The following is a 17,287-nucleotide window of genomic DNA, read 5'->3' as shown; positions in this document are numbered from 1 at the left end:
CTGGGCAGCTAAACCCCACAACCGCTGTCTCACTCCCCCTCCTTTAGATGAGGAGGGGGAGAAGTAAAGCAAAGAACAACTCACAGGTTGAGATAAGGATAATTTAATTAAAGGGAAATAATTTTAATAGTTAAATTGTTTAGTTCATGGTAGTCTTTATTTAATTAAGGGGAAATAAAAAGGGAAAGGGGAAAAGGGAGGGGAAAAGGGAAAATAAAAAGAAGGGAGGAAAACAAACAAAATAAATGAAAGCTCTATGGAAGTGCAGAGGAAAGAAATTGCTCTCTACTTCCCACAAATGAGCAATGACTGACCACGTCCTTGAAGAGAGGCCTCAACGCACGCAGCCGGTGTTCGAGAGGAGGACCGACGTCTTCTCAACGAGAGCCCACCCCTCCCCTCTTCTTCCTGTTTCCACCTTTTATTGCTGAGTGTGACATCACATGGTATGGAATATCCCTTTGATTGGTTTAGGTCAGCTGCCCTAGTGATGTTTCTCTCCTCGCTTTTTGCCCATCCCCTAGGAGGGTTAGAGAAAGGCCCGATACTGTGCCACTGCTGCTCAGCAGTAGACACAACGCTGGTGTGATAACGCTGCTGTTCCAGCTAGAAGTACAGAGTACGGCACTGTATGGGCTGCTGCCGGGAAAGTTAACATTCCAGCCAGACCCAGTACACCACCGGAGGTGGATTATTACGATATGGAGATGGTAGGTTATCCAACGGCTCCCGTTTATTATCTTTTTATTTTTCCTGTTCTTCTTCTTCTTCAAAATTTCTTACCTGCTTTTAGTGTAAATATTAAGGCTGTAAAAGGACATGAAGTCCTCCTGATCCATAATCCTGCATAATCACTTTCTTCCCGGCAAAAAGGTTCCTTCGAATTAACATGTGTATTTAAGGCCTGACAAATACAGTCTTCAAAGGATCCTAAAACAGGCCGAAAGACATGCGGTCTTAAAGGCTCCTTTGGCCATTCTATCACACAAGACTGGACCCTTTTTTATTTACTTTTTACGTTTCTGGGGCCTCTCTCGTTCCAGTTTCTAACCGTTATTCCTAATGGACTTTCTGGTGGTATGTCTGATAATTTGCTCTCTTTCTTCTGGTCCCTGGTCTTCGGTTTTGTCTCACCCATCTAGGAATGTTACTGTGGCAATTCCCACAGCCCTTGGTTACCTTAATAAGAGTGTCTTAAAGAGGATTTAAGATCTATCACCCACCCACAAATCCTATAGGAATCCCTTCGGTCCTTCACCTGCCAAGTCCCTCGCGGAACATTGGAACAGTGGTAAAGAAGACCTCCACAATCGCTTCAGAACTAAATTCCATCTCAGTCACACTCTTACACACACAGGCAACCGAAACCCATCCAACAGAACAGTATAGGCTTTAAACACTTACGACTCCGTTGTCTTCATTCAGATCTTCACACGCAGAATTACGGGCAAAATATAGTGCTGCAGCCAGCAAGGGAGCTGAAAAAAAATCAAAACCTTAGCTTACCTTTATTCAGGTTCAAGATGCCATTAGTCCTGACCAGACTCGAACAGTAACCACCAAATGCTGGGGCACCTCTCCTAGATCAAATAAGAACTCAGGAACCAAAGCCCTCCCGGACATGCCCCCTGGTGTCATATACGACTGGGTGCCAAATTGGATTGCAATTAAATTTTACAATTTATTATATGAATAGAGGTAAACGAGCAGTTGCTCGCAAACAGATATACTGTGCCAGATGCCCTTCAGCAAGTGCCCAGAGGCAGACCAGATGTCTTCGCCAACACAGTCCAAACAATATATTAGTACACCTATGACCTGCCACGTTACCTGTCATCACTAACTGCCAGGCAGGACAGCTCCAGACCAAACACATACACACACAGGCACGCCACAAACACTACAAACAAAACACACAACACAAGGCACAAGAAAAAGTGACCCCCAGAGGAAAGCCCTATGGCAACAGCAAGTCAGAACAGGTGCTCTGCACCAGACCCCAGGAGAGACTCAAATGTCACGACACACGACTGGAAGCAACTGCCAGAACTGGGATGATGGAGGCCTAAAAATCCTGCCTTCAAGACAAGAGACCAGAAGGATGGGGAGTGAAAACCCCCTAAGAAGACACTTAGGAAATCGATTCCCAAGCAAGAGCTCCTGATGCGGCCCAGATGACTTCTGCAAGAGTGAGGATGGAAACAGACGCGATCTCAAACCGAATATGATGCACAAGACCTGAAACAGATCTGCACTTTCGAGCACTTCTTGTCTTGCAGTCACTGCTTGATCAGAGCCATGAGGACAAAAGAAGCATTGAGGCCCTTCTGCACAGCTACCAAGTCGCCTGCCAGGTCAGTCCGGTCTAAAAAGCCAGGAGGATATCAAGACCCAAGAAGCACAGAACAGACACTGCAGAAGCAACACCACAAGACAGACAAACTGAAGGAAACTGTCCTGCCTGGCGCACGCACTCACGCTACAAAATAATCCCGCTTCTTCTATTAGCCTGCTGACCCAGCCACAAGCAGCTTGAACGTGACCCAGCCTCAACCACCCTCACAGTGCCACCAAGTCTATTCAGCCAGCTGGCTCAATGCTGCTCTGGCTCCCGGCTCCCATTAGCCACCCCACATATGCAAATACCAGGTGCCCCCCAACTTAGCTCTCAGGTTGCTGCATGGTAAAGTTTCTCTGCCTCAAGAAATGCACAGGCACTGATTGTCATCTTAGTCAATTGCCAGGCTCATCATCAGCTGCAAAAACAGAGAAACAGCATTCACTAGGACGCCAGCCCCATTGCTCACCTTCTCCACAATGCTGACTACTACTGATGCAACATACGATTGTGCTCATGTGTTCCTCTCCGAGTCCAAGCTCCAACAGTGCAGCCAGTATCATCCACTCCACCCGGGAAAACAAAGGGATTAAATGATCATTGCGTTCACAACAAGTCAGCCAACTGTGGTTTTGTTTTTTTGTTTGTTTCTTTGTTTTTTTGTGTTTGTTTCCTGTAATTTTTTTAAATCAGTTTTACCTAAACAACATGCAGAGAGCAGACAAGAGACCTGGGTGTTTCTAGAAGCAACAATCCCCATGCTTTTGCTGCAGCTTTTAACATTGAAAGGACGACACGACCAGGCCAGTAACTGGAACTTTTTCAAATGGAATTACGTCAAACAGGTTCATCATCACTTGCAAAAACAGAGAACCAGCATTCACTAGCATGCCAGCCCTGATAGCTACCTCTTGGACAACGCTCACTGCTACTGATGCAAAATACAGTTGAGCAATACCTCTCTGTTCCCAGCTCCTTTACCTCAGCTGCTCAGTAGCTCCACATGACAAATGGGCCCGGGCGGCGCCGCGCCAAAATGGGCCCGGGCGGCGCCGCGCCGAAATGGGCCCGGGCAGACTTATTCTGCAGAGAAGAAGGTGAGCCTGCTCACTCTCGAGGCACTACTGCACTTATGCGGTCAAGAGACATTACCCCACTGTTTCCCAAAAACAACTACCTGGAAACACCTAATAAACATACTTCTAATATGTCAATTCAAGGACATCAAGACTAGAAGGTTGCAAGGTCTAAACACTCGACAGACAGAAAACACACAGGCAAAAGCTCCAGAAATATAACAAACTGTCCCTAAACCTGAAAGAGACTACCCCTTACATGCCCACTGCTGCCATTTTCAGATACACGCTCACACAGGGAGCCTCCATCATACATTTCTCCTAAACCCTGCTGCTTCACTTTGACAGCAAGGTTATGACTTTGATAAGATTTGACATAGATTTAAAGGCTCACAGAAAGCCCCGTAATTCTGCAAAAATCAGAAGGGACCCAGAACCACAAAGCAAACACACAAAGTAACATCACCATACCATCCGTAAAACTGCCATAACAACTACTCACCTGAGGAAGAGCTGCGTGCAATACAGGCACCTACTACTAGATTGCTTTACAGTGACAGATCCTACCAGTTACCAACTCAAAAAGATATGCGTACCGGTTTCTACTGGAAAACGCATCAGTCCATAGACTCTGACCCACCTAATGAACCCTCCAAACAACTGAAGGAAAAACAAAGCACTTACCCAAAAGTGCAGCCCAGGCAGAAGGAGCTCTCTGATGGCATACCTGCAACTCAGTTACCACTAGGTCTCACCTGGAACCTGAAGCCAATCACCTGGGAAAGTGCAGGGGGAAAGCATAAAAAAGCTGAAAGAGGAGCAGCAGCAGCTGTGATTTTATTAACTTCCTTATATGGCTTAGCTCAACAGCATGCAGAGTGCAGACAGGAGAACTGGGGTGTTTCTAGAAGCAATAATCCCCATGCTTCTGCTGCAGCTTTGAATACTGAAAGGACAATACTACCACACAAGTAAATGAAGCTTTTTCAGCCGGATTTAGCTCAGACTTGTATTTACGCAGGAAGAAAACTCTAGGAGCAGAACAGATTATGCGCCAAAGAGGAATTCAATTCCATTCCACTTACAGGAAAAATCACTTACTTAAGTAGGCTAACTGAGAACCAAAAGGCTATGCTCACGGGTCAAAACACACTACAGGACACGGGGGCCAGGCCCTCTGCTGCATCCACTTAAAACCCATCCCTACACTCACCAAGGTGCAACCCCAACACAAAAAAAAACAGACGCAGCATTTCAGCACCTGCTTTGTTCCGATTCTAAAGACTAACACCACAGCCCACATTGCCTGGGACACCTGATAAACAGAAGAGAAAGCAGCCATACCCTTTTCAAGCCATCCCTGCACGTGTCGCTCCTTGATCATCTGCAACCTCTTCTCCAATCCTCAACCACTTCTCTAGAGAGCCTGCCACGGCACCTGCAAAGCAAGACGGATACCCTTCGCACTCACCTCGTGCTACTTGGCAGTTCTGCTCCAATCCAGCTCACAACCAGCCCGCCCTTCTCGTGCTGCTCTTCAGAGTGCAGCTTGGCCCCACTCAGCCTGTGTGAGACAAATGTGAAACAAAAAGAAAAGCATAGGCTGAAGCAGCATCCAAAGCCACAGCACAGCTGGGACAGTTACTCTCATCTGCTGCCTTACCTCAGCCCCCTCACCTGCCCTCGAGGCAGATGCTTCCATCTGCTCTCTTAGGCCAGCTACAACACCTCTGAAATATAAAATAAACAGGATTTTTACTGTATTTTGTGCAGTTAACTAACTGCAGTGACAACTGCACCCCTAAAGTACCTTCTATATCTGCTCATCGCTCACCTTGCCAAAAGCAGCTCTGGTCGTCAAGTCCCGTGTCGAACACTGTGTTTCACCTTAAACGAATGAAAACAGTCACAAGAGAATCAATCATTCACCTGCCACCATTAGCACCCATCCCTCAACAACAAAAGGGACCCCTTTTACAATATTATCATTTCAAAACAGCAGCCCCCTTGCCTCAGCACCTCAGAAGTAGATCAAGCCAGTCACCGAGCTGCCCACCGAGTGCTGAACAGTTCCAGGAGGAGCTCTTTCCTGTGGGCAGTTCCTACTACGGTATACACTCTACTGGGGACAGAATAGAAATAAAAATAAAAGTTTCAAAACCCCATATCTGTAAGCTTTCAAGATTCAACAGTACACCATTCAAGCACTATGCAAACAGCTGCTCGCATGCAGCTCAACTCTGCCAAATCCACATCTGCCAACCTCCAGAGATGACTGTGCCAGCTGTCCTTCAGTATGCGCCCAGAGGCAGATGTCTACGCCAAAACAGTCCAGACAATGTATTAGTACACCCATAGACTACCACGTTAGCCATTATCACTAACTGCCAGGCAGGACAGCTCCAGACCAAACATGTACACACACAGGCACGCCACAAACACTACAAACAAAACACACAACACAAGGCACAAGAAAAAGCGACCCCCAGAGGAAAGCCCTATGGCAACAGCAAGTCAGAACAGGTGCTCTGCACCAGACCCCAGGAGAGACTCAAATGTCACCACACGCGACTGGAAGCAACTGCCAGAACCGGGATGATGGAGGCCTAAAAAGCCTGCCTTCAAGACAAGAGACCAGAAGGATGGGGACTGAAAACCCCCTAAGAAGACACTTAGGAAATCAATTCCCAAGCAAGAGCTCCTGATGCAACCCAGATGAGTTCCGCAAGCGTGAGGATGGAAACAGACGTGATCTCAAACCGAGTATGATGCACAAGACCTGAAACAGATCCACACTTCAAGCAGCGACTGCAAGACAAGAAGTGCTCGCATCAGCCCTACGATGACGAAACAAGCATTTAGGGCCTTTGGTGTAGCTAAAAGGTTGCACGTCTTGTCTGTCCAGTGGAAGAAGGCAATGAGAATATCAAGACCTGAAGAGCACGTAACATATGATGATCATATCAGGAAACGTTTGATACAAAAAACTATTAATCGCATAGTAGAAGTGATCCCCTTAAGCTCCCACTGCAACACAAGCGTTGCTCAGCTCCCAGTTCAACATCAGTATTATTCTGAGGAGGTCAAGTGTTCAATACCTTCGGGATGGCTTCCCGAGGCCTGCCGGGCACCAAGAGCAACAGCACAGTACAGCACAGACAACACAGATGACAAGCTGGGACTGCCCTGCCTGGCACGCGCTCACATTGTACGTGACTGAACTCCCCACACATAATCTCTCTGCCTGCCCTGATCAATCCTGAAAGGCCCCATCCAAAGCAATGACTTAAAAGCACAGACCCTCGCCCTATGGGTGCATTCACAACCCCAGCTCAAACATAGCATTTGCCCCCCCCCCCCACCGACCCCCCCCAAATTAGCTTGGGAATGCTGGGAGGCAGGTTCCATCCTCACCAAGGAACACAAAGGCCAGCCAGGACATTGCTTCAGGCACAAGGCTCCTCTTCGCCTGCAGAAATGAAGTGCCATCAGGCGCCAGCACACTAGCCAAATTTCTTCCAGTGAAACAACCTCCTCAGAAACAAAACAGTAATCAACTGACCTGCTCTGCTACTGAAATCAGATAGACACCCTTTAAACAACTCCCCACCTCCCTCTGCCAACCACTCCACAACACACAGCATTTCCCCCTGGACTTAATTCTCAGGGCTCAGAATCCACCATCAATGTGGACCACAGAGGCCAGCTAGGATGTTCCCAGGACCTTCTTCGTCCCTGCAAAAGAGGAGTCACCCAGAGGTGCACCAAGAGACTACTACAGCAAAAACAATACCCGTTTTCCATTTTTTCTCCACTCACCTTCCCGATCCAGGCTTAGCGCTTCCATTCACTGTGTTGAGCCAAGGTAACAGGACTTAGTCCAAGAACAGAAACGTGACAATCCACAAAACAGTCTATACCCACTCCTTTCATCCCCTACTGCAACAGCCAAGAAGCCCCAGAGCCACATGGCCGAACCCAGTACCACCGCTTTGCTCACCTAACATCCCAAGGAGATGCATCGTGCTCCCAGCTCCTCTTGTGCTCCGAGCATCTCCAGCATTTCAGGAACTGGAACCGCTGACGTCTGGCACATCTCAGAAACGTGGCAGGAGACGTACTCTGCTGTCGCAAGGCACTTGCAAAGCCGGCCCGACAGGTGAAGCAGAATAACACAGTCCACCGATCAACTTGGGGCCCCCACTGCTGTCCACTCACCCTCATGCTTCGTTCAAGTTTCCGTGCCTATGCCCTGAGCTACAAGAAACAAAGAGAGAAGGTCACAACCACGATGGATACGCAAACAGTGCAGCTCCTAGCAGAGGACTCAAACACAGACACCAGAGCGAGACAAACAAAAAAAACCCTCAAGTCCAAAACTGCCGAAAGGCCATGAATGCATAGCAGCCCCAGCAGGGGTAATGACAGACATACCCTTTGCAGATGAAAAACGTGACCCTGCTCAGTCTCTTGGTAATACTGCACCAACACGGTCAAGCCTCTTCTAACATGTAATCAAGCTGGTTTTAGTCCTCTGGAGAGTTACACAAGTGGGTTGATTCATCTGGAGATTAAAATACAGATCAAAAACAGAAGCATATCCCACCATCCCAAAAAACAGTGAGCCAGCAACCTCTACTAAATATCCCTCTATTAAGTGAATTCCAAGCACTTAGAATTCCAGAAACCCATAGACTCCAGCCTGCCTAGAGAACCCTGCAACTGACTGAAGGAAAAACAAAGCACTGCCCCCAAAGAGCAGCCCAGGCAGAAGGAGCTCTCTCATGGCATACTTGGGGCTCATATACCTTTTGGTCCCACCCAGCACCCAAACCCAATCACCTGGGAAAGGGGAGGGGCAAAGCACAAGAAACTAGAAAGAGGAGGAGCAGCAGCTGTGGTTTATTTACTTAATTATAAGGCTTAGCTCAACAGCATGCAGAGTGCAGACAAGAGAACTGGGGTGTTTCTAGAAGCAACAATCCCCATGCTTTTGCTGCAGCTTTGAATACTGAAAGGACAATACTACCACACAAGTAAATGAAGCTTTTTCAGCTCAAATTAGCTCAAACTTTTATTTACACAGAAAGAAAGATCTAGGAGCAGAACAGATTGTACACCAACAAAATCAATTCCGTTCCACTCACAGGAAAAATCACTTACTTAAGTAGGCTATCAGAACCAAATAGCAATGCTGATGGGTCAAAACACACTACAGGACACTGGGGCCAGGCCCTCCGCTGCACTGAATTAAAACCCATCCCTACACTCACCAAGGTGCAAGCCCAACCCAAACACAAACAGCATTTCAGCCTCAACACAGTTTTCAGAACTGCTGGAAAGCATGCTCCATCCTCAGCAAGGCGTGCTCAGGCTGCACAAGACAGGGCTTCGGGCACCTCTTTGCCTACCAAAGAAGACCGCCATCAGCACCTGCTTTGTTCCGATTCTAAAGACTAACATCACAGCCCACATTGCCTGGGACACCTGATAAACAGAAGAGAAAGCAGCCATACCCTTTTCAAGCCATACCTGCACGTGTCGCTCCTTGATCATCTGCAACCTCTTCTCCAATCCTCAACCACTTCTCTAGAGAGCCTGCCATGGCACCTGCAAAGCAAGACGGATACCCTTCGCACTCACCTCGTGCTACTTGGCAGTTCTGCTCCAATCCAGCTCACAACCAGCCCGCCCTTCTCATGCTGCTCCTCAGAGTGCAGCTTGGCCCCACTCAGCCTGTGCGACACACCTGCAAAAGAGAAACAAAAGCATAGGCTGAAGCAGCACCCAAAGCCACAGCACAGCTGGGACAGTTACTCTCAGCTGCTCCCTTACCTCGGCCCCCTCATCTGCCCTCAAGGAAGATGATTCCATCTGCTCTCTTAGGCCAGCTACAACACACCTCTGAAATATAAACAGGATTTTTACTGTATTTTGTGTAGTTAAGTAACTGCAGTGACAACTGCACCCCTAAAGTATCTGCTACATCTGTTCATCGCTCACCTTGCCAAAAGCAGCCCTGGTCATCAAGTCCCGTGTTGTACACTGTGTTTCACCTTAAACAAATTAAACAAAAGTTGCCTACCAAGTGCTGAACAGTTCCAGAAGGAGCTCTTTCCTGTGACAGGTTCCTCCTAGGGTTTACACATTAATGGGGACAGAAAAGAAATAAAAAAAAAAAAAGCAAAACCCCATATCTGTAAGCTTTCAAGATTCAACAGACCTCCTCAAGCACGCCGTTCAAGCACTATGCACACAGCTGCTCACAAGCAGATATACTCTCCCAAATCCACAGCTGCCAACCACCAGACATGACTGTGCCAGCTTGCCAGCTGCCCTTCAGTACGTGCCCAGAGGCAGACCGGATGTCTTCGCCAACGCAGTCCCATCAATGTATTAGTACACCCATGCACTGCCACATTAATCACTAACTGCCAGGCAGGACAGCTCCAGACCAAACACGTACACACACAGGCACGCCACAAACACTACAAACAAAACACACAACACAAGACACAAGAAAAAGTGACCCACATAGGAAAGCCCTATGGCAACAGCAAGTCAGAACAGGTGCTCTGCACCAGACCCCAGGAGAGACTCAAATGTCACGACACACGACTGGAAGCAACTGCCAGAACTGGGATGATGGAGGCCTAAAAATCCTGCCTTCAAGACAAGAGACCAGAGGGATGGGGACTGAAAACCCCCTAAGAAGACACTTAGGAAATCGATTCCCAAGCAAGAGCTCCTGATGCGGCCCAGATGACTTCTGCAAGAGTGAGGATGGAAACAGACGCGATCTCAAACCGAATATGATGCACAAGACCTGAAACAGATCTGCACTTTCGAGCACTTCTTGTCTTGCAGTCACTGCTTGATCAGAGCCATGAGGACAAAACAAGCATTGAGGCCCTTCTGCACAGCTACCAAGTCGCCTGCCTGGTCAGTCCGGTCTAAAAAGCCAGGAGGATATCAAGACCCAAGAAGCACAGAACAGACACTGCAGAAGCAACACCACAAGACAGACAAACTGAAGGAAACTGTCCTGCCTGGCGCACGCACTCACGCTACAAAATAATCCCGCTTCTTCTATTAGCCTGCTGACCCAGCCACAAGCAGCTTGAACGTGACCCAGCCTCAACCACCCTCACAGTGCCACCAAGTCTATTCAGCCAGCTGGCTCAATGCTGCTCTGGCTCCCGGCTCCCATTAGCCACCCCACATATGCAAATACCAGGTGCCCCCCAACTTAGCTCTCAGGTTGCTGCATGGTAAAGTTTCTCTGCCTCAAGAAATGCACAGGCACTGATTGTCATCTTAGTCAATTGCCAGGCTCATCATCAGCTGCAAAAAACAGAGTACCAGCATTCACTAGCACGCCGGCCATGATGCCCACCTCCTCCACAATGCTGACTACTGCTGATGCAACATACGGTTCTGCTCACCTCTTCCTCTCCGAATCCAAGCTCCAACAGTGCAACCAGTATCATCCACACCACCTGTGAAAACAAAGGGATTAAATGATCGTTGCGTTCACAACAAGTCAGCCAATGGTGTTGGTTTTTTTTGTTACTATTTTTTTTGTGTGTGTGTTTCCTGTATATATTTTTTAGTCTGCTTTAGCTCAACAGCATGCAGACTGCAGATAAGAAAACTGGGGTGTTTCTAGAAGCAAAAAAAACACACAGGCAAAAGCTCCAGAAATATAACAAACTGTCCCTAAACTTGAAACAGACTACCCCTTACGTGCCCACTGCTGCCATTTTCAGACACATGCTCACACAGGGAGCTTCCATGATACATTTCAACTAAACCCTGCTCCATCACTTTAACAGCAAGGTTGTAACTTTGATAATATTTGACATACAGGCAAAGACTCACAGAAAGCCCCGTAATTCGGCAAAAATCAGAAGGGACCCAGAACCACAAAGCAAACACACAAAGTAACATCACCACACTATCCGTAAAACTGCCATAACAACTACTCACCTGAGGAAGAGCTGCGTGCAATACAGGCACCTACTACTAGATTGCTTTACAGTGACAGATCCTACCAGTTACCAACTCAAAAAGATATGCGTACCGGTTTCTACTGGAAAACGCATCAGTCCATAGACTCTGACCCACCTAATGAACCCTCCAAACAACTGAAGGAAAAACAAAGCACTTACCCAAAAGTGCAGCCCAGGCAGAAGGAGCTCTCTGATGGCACACCTGCAACTCAGTTACCACTAGGTCTCACCTGGAACCTGATGCCAACCACCTGGGAAAGTGCTTGGGGAAAGCACAAAAAAAAACAAAAAGAGAAGGAGCAACAGCTGTGGTTTATTTACTTATTTATAAGGCTTAGCTCAACAGCATACAGAGTGCAGACAGGAGAGCTAGGGTGTTTCTAGAAACAAAAATCCCCATGCTTTTGCTGTAGCTTTGAATATTAAAAGGACAATACAACCAAGTAAGCAATTGATTTCTTTTTCCATCTGGAATTACCTCGATCTTTCATTTACATAGAAAGAACAATCTAGGAGCAGAACAGATTACACACCAAAAAATAATTCTATTCCATTCCACTCACAGGAAAAAATCACTTCAGTAGGATATCTGAGAACCAAATGGCTATGTTGATGGGTCAAAACACATTACAGGACACTGGGGCCAGGCCCTCCGCGGCACCCACTTAAAACCCGTCCCTACACTCACCAAGGTGCAACCCCAACACAAAAAAACAGACACAGCATTTCAGCTTCAACACAGTTTTGGGAACTGCTGGAAAGCAAGCTTCATCCTCAGCAAGGCGTGCTCAGGCTACACAGGACAGGGCTTCAGGCACCTCTTTGCTTACCAAAGAAGACCACCATCAGCACCTGCTTTGTTCCGATTCTCAAGAGCTAACATCACAGCCCACATTGCCTGGGACATCTGATAAACAGAAGAGAAAGCAGCCATACCGTTTTCAAGCCATCCCTGCACATGTCGCTCCTTGATCATCTGCAACCTCTTCTCAAATCCTCAACCGCTTCTGTGGAGAGCCTGCCACGGCACCTGCAAAGCAAGATGGATACCCTTCGCACTCACCTCGTGCTACTTGGCAGTTCTGCTCCAATCCAGCTCACAACCAGCCCGCCCTTCTCGTGCTGCTCTTCAGAGTGCAGCTTGGCCCCTCTGAGCCTGTGTGAGACAAATGTGAAACAAAAAAGCATAGGCTGAAGCAGCATCCAAAGCCACAGCACAGCTGGGACAGTTACTCTCAGCTGCTCCCTTACCTCGGCCTCCTCACCTGCCCTCGAGGCAGATGCTTCCATCTGCTCTCTTAAGCCAGCTACAACACCTCTGAAATATAAACAGGATTTTTACTGTATTTTGTGTAGTTAAGTAACTGCAGTGACAACTGCACCCCTAAAGTATCTGCTACATCTGTTCATCGCTCACCTTGCCAAAAGCAGCCCTGGTCATCAAGTCCCGTGTTGTACACTGTGTTTCACCTTAAACAAATTAAACAAAAGTTGCCTACCAAGTGCTGAACAGTTCCAGAAGGAGCTCTTTCCTGTGACAGGTTCCTCCTAGGGTTTACACATTAATGGGGACAGAAAAGAAATAAAAAAAAAAAAAGCAAAACCCCATATCTGTAAGCTTTCAAGATTCAACAGACCTCCTCAAGCACGCCGTTCAAGCACTATGCACACAGCTGCTCACAAGCAGATATACTCTCCCAAATCCACAGCTGCCAACCACCAGACATGACTGTGCCAGCTTGCCAGCTGCCCTTCAGTACGTGCCCAGAGGCAGACCGGATGTCTTCGCCAACGCAGTCCCATCAATGTATTAGTACACCCATGCACTGCCACATTAATCACTAACTGCCAGGCAGGACAGCTCCAGACCAAACACGTACACACACAGGCACGCCACAAACACTACAAACAAAACACACAACACAAGACACAAGAAAAAGTGACCCACATAGGAAAGCCCTATGGCAACAGCAAGTCAGAACAGGTGCTCTGCACCAGACCCCAGGAGAGACTCAAATGTCACGACACACGACTGGAAGCAACTGCCAGAACTGGGATGATGGAGGCCTAAAAATCCTGCCTTCAAGACAAGAGACCAGAGGGATGGGGACTGAAAACCCCCTAAGAAGACACTTAGGAAATCGATTCCCAAGCAAGAGCTCCTGATGCGGCCCAGATGACTTCTGCAAGAGTGAGGATGGAAACAGACGCGATCTCAAACCGAATATGATGCACAAGACCTGAAACAGATCTGCACTTTCGAGCACTTCTTGTCTTGCAGTCACTGCTTGATCAGAGCCATGAGGACAAAACAAGCATTGAGGCCCTTCTGCACAGCTACCAAGTCGCCTGCCTGGTCAGTCCGGTCTAAAAAGCCAGGAGGATATCAAGACCCAAGAAGCACAGAACAGACACTGCAGAAGCAACACCACAAGACAGACAAACTGAAGGAAACTGTCCTGCCTGGCGCACGCACTCACGCTACAAAATAATCCCGCTTCTTCTATTAGCCTGCTGACCCAGCCACAAGCAGCTTGAACGTGACCCAGCCTCAACCACCCTCACAGTGCCACCAAGTCTATTCAGCCAGCTGGCTCAATGCTGCTCTGGCTCCCAGCTCCCATTAGCCACCCCACATATGCAAATACCAGGTGCCCCCAACTTAGCTCTCAAGTTGCTGGATGGCAAAGTCCCACCGCCTCAAGAAATGCACGGGCACTGATTGTCATCTTAGTCAATTGCCAGGCTCATCATCAGCTGCAAAAACAGAGAAACAGCATTCACTAGGACGCCAGCCCCATTGCTCACCTTCTCCACAATGCTGACTACTGCTGATGCAACATACGGTTCTGCTCACCTCTTCCTCTCCGAATCCAAGCTCCAACAGTGCAGCCAGTATCATCCACACCACCTGGGAAAACAAAGGGATTAAATGACCATTGCGTTCACAACAAGTCAGCCAACTGCGGTTTTTTGTTTGTTTGTTTGTTTTTTGTCTGTGTGTGTTTCCTGTATTTTTTTTAAATCAGTTTTACCTAAACAACGTGCAGAGAGCAGACAAGAGACCTGGGGTGTTTCTAGAAGCAACAATCCCTATGCTTTTGCTGCAGCTTTTAATATTGAAAGAACAGCACAACCATTCAAGAAACTGAAACTTTTTCAAATGGAATTATGTCAAACAGGTTCACCATCACTTGCAAAAACACAGAACCAGCATTCACTAGCATGCCAGCCCTGATAGCTACCTCTTGGACAACGCTCACTGCTACTGATGCAAAATACAGTTGAGCAATACCTCTCTGTTCCCAGCTCCTTTACCTCAGCTGCTCAGTAGCTCCACATGACAAATGGGCCCGGGCGGCGCCGCGCCGAAATGGGCCCGGGCGGCGCCGCGCCGAAATGGGCCCGGGCGGCGCCGCGCCGAAATGGGCCCGGGCGGCGCCGCGCCGAAATGGGCCCGGGCGGCGCCGCGCCGAAATGGGCCCGGGCGGCGCCGCGCCGAAATGGGCCCGGGCGGCGCCGCGCCGAAATGGGCCCGGGCGGCGCCGCGCCGAAATGGGCCCGGGCGGCGCCGCGCCGAAATGGGCCCGGGCGGCGCCGCGCCGAAATGGGCCCGGGCGGCGCCGCGCCGAAATGGGCCCGGGCGGCGCCGCGCCGAAATGGGCCCGGGCGGCGCCGCGCCGAAATGGGCCCGGGCGGCGCCGCGCCGAAATGGGCCCGGGCGGCGCCGCGCCGAAATGGGCCCGGGCGGCGCCGCGCCGAAATGGGCCCGGGCGGCGCCGCGCCGAAATGGGCCCGGGCGGCGCCGCGCCGAAATGGGCCCGGGCGGCGCCGCGCCGAAATGGGCCCGGGCGGCGCCGCGCCGAAATGGGCCCGGGCGGCCTTATTCTGCAGAGAAGGTGAGCCTGCTCACTCTCTAGGCACTGCTGCACTTATGTGGTCAAGAAACTCTACGCCACAGTTTTCCAAAAATAAGGTACCTTTTCTTTTTCTCCAGATCTTTTAATTACGTAGAAAGAAAAATCAAACAGCAGAACTGATTACACACCAAAAAAATAAATAAATAAATTCCATACCACTCACAGGAAAAATCACTTACTTAAGTAGGCTACCTGAGAACCAAAAGGCTATGCTGATGGGTCAAAACACACTACAGGACACTGGAGCCAGGCCCTCCGCTGCACTGAATTAAAACCCATCCCTACACTCACCAAGGTGCAACCCCAACACAAAAAAACAGACACAGCATTTCAGCTTCAACACAGTTTTGGGAACTGCTGGAAAGCATGCTTCATACTCAGCGAGGAGTGCTCAGGCTACACAAGACAGGGCTTCGAGCACCTCTTTGCCTACCAAAGAAGACCGCCATCAGCACCTGCTTTGTTCCGATACTAAACACTAACATCACAGCCCACGTTGCCTGGGACACCTGATAAACAGAAGAGAAAGCAGCCATACCCTTTTCAAGCCATCCCTGCACGTGTCGCTCCTTGATCATCTGCAAGCTCTTCTCAAATCCTCAACCGCTTCTGTGGAGAGCCTGCCACGGCACCTGCAAAGCAAGATGGATACGCTTCGCACTCACCTCGTGCTACTTGGCAGTTCTGCTCCAATCCAGCTCACAACCAGCCCGCCCTTCTCATGCTGCTCCTCAGAGTGCAGCTTGGCCCCACTCAGCCTGTGCGACACACCTGCAAAAGAGAAACAAAAGCATAGGCTGAAGCAGCACCCAAAGCCACAGCACAGCTGGGACAGTTACTCTCAGCTGCTCCCTTACCTCGGCCCCCTCACCTACCCTCAAGGAAGATGCTTCCATCTGCTCTCTTAAGCCAGCTACAACACCTCTGAAATATAAACAGGATTTTTAATGTATTTTGTGTAGTTCAGTAACTGCAGTGACAACTGCACCCCTAAAGTACCTGCTACATATGCTCATCGCTCACCTTGCCAAAAGCAGCTATGGTCAAGTCCCGTGTTGTACACTGTGTTTCACCTTAAACAAATTAAACAAAAGTTGCCTACCAAGTGCTGAACAGTTCCAGAAGGAGCTCTTTCCTGTGACAGGTTCCTCCTAGGGTTTACACATTAATGGGGACAGAAAAGAAATAAAAAAAAAAAAAGCAAAACCCCATATCTGTAAGCTTTCAAGATTCAACAGACCTCCTCAAGCACGCCGTTCAAGCACTATGCACACAGCTGCTCACAAGCAGATATACTCTCCCAAATCCACAGCTGCCAACCACCAGACATGACTGTGCCAGCTGCCCTTCAGTACGTGCCCAGAGGCAGACCGGATGTCTTCGCCAACACAGTCCCATCAATGTATTAGTACACCCATGCACTGCCACATTAATCACTAACTGCCAGGCAGGACAGCTCCAGACCAAACACGTACACACACAGGCACGCCACAAACACTACAAACAAAACACACAACACAAGACACAAGAAAAAGTGACCCACATAGGAAAGCCCTATGGCAACAGCAAGTCAGAACAGGTGCTCTGCACCAGACCCCAGGAGAGACTCAAATGTCACGACACACGACTGGAAGCAACTGCCAGAACTGGGATGATGGAGGCCTAAAAATCCTGCCTTCAAGACAAGAGACCAGAGGGATGGGGACTGAAAACCCCCTAAGAAGACACTTAGGAAATCAATTCCCAAGCAAGAGCTCCTGATGTGGCCCAGATGACTTCTGCAAGAGTGAGGATGGAAAGAGATGTGCATCATATTTGGTTTGAGATCGCAAGACCTCAAACAGATCTGCACTTCAAGCAGCGACTGCAAGACAAGAAGTGCTCGGATCAGAGCCATGAGGACAAAACAAGCATTGAGGCCCTTCTGCACAGCTACCAAGT

The 17,287-nt window shown here is 48.8% G+C and overlaps 4 long non-coding RNA genes across 9 annotated transcripts; all 4 read right to left on the bottom strand.

Moving 5' to 3' along the window:
• Window positions 1–135: 135 nt before the first annotated feature.
• On the bottom strand, window positions 136–3,275 carry LOC140003301 (uncharacterized). Its single transcript, XR_011811688.1, has 3 exons — window positions 2,845–3,275; window positions 1,405–2,756; window positions 136–520 (listed from the first exon to the last, which is right to left on the bottom strand). It is a non-coding gene; the product is annotated as an uncharacterized lncRNA (long non-coding RNA).
• A 2,015-nt stretch (window positions 3,276–5,290) lies between these two features.
• LOC140003325 (uncharacterized) lies at window positions 5,291–8,922 on the bottom strand. Of its 4 annotated transcripts, none has more exons than XR_011811806.1 (4): window positions 7,849–8,922; window positions 7,415–7,671; window positions 6,829–7,264; window positions 5,291–5,536 (listed from the first exon to the last, which is right to left on the bottom strand). It is a non-coding gene; the product is annotated as an uncharacterized lncRNA (long non-coding RNA). The 4 variants fall into 4 exon arrangements; XR_011811807.1 differs by having other exon boundaries at window positions 6,829–6,945; window positions 7,849–8,907; XR_011811805.1 differs by having other exon boundaries at window positions 5,291–5,533; window positions 6,829–7,671; window positions 7,849–8,920.
• A 19-nt stretch (window positions 8,923–8,941) lies between these two features.
• Window positions 8,942–10,918, bottom strand: LOC140003326 (uncharacterized). The gene is made up of 4 exons (XR_011811808.1): window positions 10,860–10,918; window positions 9,418–10,785; window positions 9,250–9,318; window positions 8,942–9,024 (listed from the first exon to the last, which is right to left on the bottom strand). It is a non-coding gene; the product is annotated as an uncharacterized lncRNA (long non-coding RNA).
• A 180-nt stretch (window positions 10,919–11,098) lies between these two features.
• On the bottom strand, window positions 11,099–17,098 carry LOC140003324 (uncharacterized). Of its 3 annotated transcripts, none has more exons than XR_011811801.1 (4): window positions 16,370–17,098; window positions 12,678–12,744; window positions 12,363–12,582; window positions 11,099–11,688 (listed from the first exon to the last, which is right to left on the bottom strand). It is a non-coding gene; the product is annotated as an uncharacterized lncRNA (long non-coding RNA). The 3 variants fall into 3 exon arrangements; XR_011811802.1 differs by having other exon boundaries at window positions 12,363–12,456; XR_011811803.1 differs by lacking the exons at window positions 11,099–11,688; window positions 12,363–12,582; window positions 12,678–12,744 and adding exons at window positions 15,408–15,775; window positions 15,885–16,270.
• Window positions 17,099–17,287: the final 189 nt, after the last annotated feature.

This window comes from Anas platyrhynchos, chromosome 10, assembly GCF_047663525.1.
Source record: "Anas platyrhynchos isolate ZD024472 breed Pekin duck chromosome 10, IASCAAS_PekinDuck_T2T, whole genome shotgun sequence".
Lineage (NCBI taxonomy): Eukaryota > Metazoa > Chordata > Aves > Anseriformes > Anatidae > Anas > Anas platyrhynchos.
This window is presented reverse-complemented; position numbering and strand designations above follow the sequence as displayed.